Below are 2,023 nucleotides of genomic sequence, written 5' to 3' on the forward strand. Positions count from 1 at the left end.
ACTCACAAGTAATAACTGAGATACTAGTCAAAGTTTTAGATAGCGCGCTAAGTCTCTTAGCGTCGGCCTGACCAAGAGCTATGAAACGCTATAGCGCAGCTATAGCGTGCTAAGCCCCATTTAGCGTTTCAGTATAAATCAATAAAAAATGAAAAAATAAACATAGAATCAGTCATCAACTTGACATATATATACTTGAAAATGGACATATATCAACTACCATACAGCCAAGTTAATAGAAAAATGATACTGTATTATGTAGTTCCTACCATACTCATGCAAACAGCCACATAACATAGTATTATGTAGTTCCTACCATACATAATAAGGACATATATCAGGAGATGGTTCAATTCATTACATAACAGAGCAAAGTTTGGCATAGCAACTAGCAACATACCACCAGCACACTTTGAATAACAAAAATGGTACATAAACAACATGAGATGGTCCGGTTTATAAGTTCAGCCAACTAACTTGACATAGCAACATAACAACATACCACCAGCACACTTTGAAACAACAAAAGTGGTACACCCAACCATGCAATTAATCCGAGTCAGCAAGGGCCGAGGGAGACTCATCTTCTGATTCCGATGAAGAAGAATTGGAAGAGGCAGAAAGTATAGCTTCCTCATCGACACTATTAAGGAGAGATTGCAAGCTCTTCTTCCTCTTCTTTCTAGGGGGCGCAGTAGGCCTCTTCTTCTTTTTCCCTTGTTCTTGTGATGTTGAAGCTCTCTCTTGTTGAGTTTGATCTTCATCACCAACATGTTCAACAACATTATCATTTCCAACAATGCCGGTGATGAACTAGTTATCCTCGTCCTCAAGAACATCAACGATCGTCTTCTCTATTGGGTCTCTACTCTTGTTCTCTCTCTTATGCTTCATCCTAGAGTTGAACTTGATAAATACAAGATCACTCATCCTATCATGGAGTAGCCTGCTGCGTTTCTTTGTATGAACCTGTGTAAGTGAACAAAATGAAGTATGGAACACATGGCTTCTTGTTCACATCTGGAAGAGTGCAATACTTCCACGCAGGGTCATCCGAATCAACTTGAGGGAGTGCAGGTGTTGCTACTGAGGCAGTGCTTGAGCCACCAACACCTATGCAGATTAAGGCAATCCAAAGTACGTGATAGAAAAATGTACATCAGTAGCAAATAAACTTTTAATGTATCTGTATTCTGTATATAACTGAAAACTTCAGCAGATTCCTATAGTAGTACAAGCATCCACAAGAAGAGATAACAAAGGATAGATGAGCTTACCTGCTGACGGGATTTGCTGGCTCATGGTCGCCTGGTGGACACCGTCGCCGCGGGGTGCTCCGACGCCTTGTGGATGCGGTCGTCGCCGTCAGCAGAGGAAGTGGCCAGGAGGGAGCAGCCGAGAGGAAACGTCCGGGAGTTGCGTCGCCTGGTGGAAGGAATAGTGGAATACCCCGTCGCTGGGAGGGAGTGGCGAGGAAGGTCAATCGCTGGAGTAGCAGCTCGAGGCCGTCGCCATGGTTGGTCGTTGGTCGGCCGCCGCCATGGTTCCTGTTTGAGATGAGGACATGAGTGGGGATAGGGTTTCGCTCGAGAGGAGGGTTGGGGGCATAGTATTCGACTATTGGTAGGCTTGGGCTTTGGCCCGCGTAGCGATTTCATTTTGGGCCGAAAATTTTAGATCAAAGACGCGGGACGCTAACGCTAGAGGCCCAATTTTCAGCGCTAAATGACATCTAGCGCGCTATTAGCACGCTAACTCTTCGTACGTGAAATCGAGCTTCGCGTAGCGCACCACAGTCAGGATGCGTGTAGCGCCGCTATAGCGCCGCTATAGCGCGCTATCTAAAACTTTGGATACTACCCCAAGCAGCAGGCATGCATGCAATTGATGTGATCTGGTATGATAGCCAGCAGCAGCTCTTACTAGCTACTCCCTTCGTTTCTAAATATTTGTCTTTTTAGAGATTTCAAATGGAGTATCACATACGGATGTATAAAAACATATTTTAGAGTGTAGATTCGCT

At 44.5% G+C, this 2,023-nt stretch overlaps 1 long non-coding RNA gene across 1 annotated transcript; it reads right to left on the reverse strand.

Moving 5' to 3' along the window:
* Positions 1-212: 212 nt before the first annotated feature.
* Positions 213-1,817, reverse strand: LOC123066222 (uncharacterized). Its single transcript, XR_006431277.1, has 3 exons — positions 1,278-1,817; positions 1,019-1,113; positions 213-741 (listed from the first exon to the last, which is right to left on the reverse strand). It is a non-coding gene; the product is annotated as an uncharacterized lncRNA (long non-coding RNA).
* Between the last annotated feature and the right edge of the window lie 206 nt (positions 1,818-2,023).

The sequence above is a fragment of the Triticum aestivum genome, chromosome 3B (assembly GCF_018294505.1).
Source record: "Triticum aestivum cultivar Chinese Spring chromosome 3B, IWGSC CS RefSeq v2.1, whole genome shotgun sequence".
NCBI classification, from domain to species: Eukaryota; Viridiplantae; Streptophyta; class Magnoliopsida; order Poales; family Poaceae; genus Triticum; species Triticum aestivum.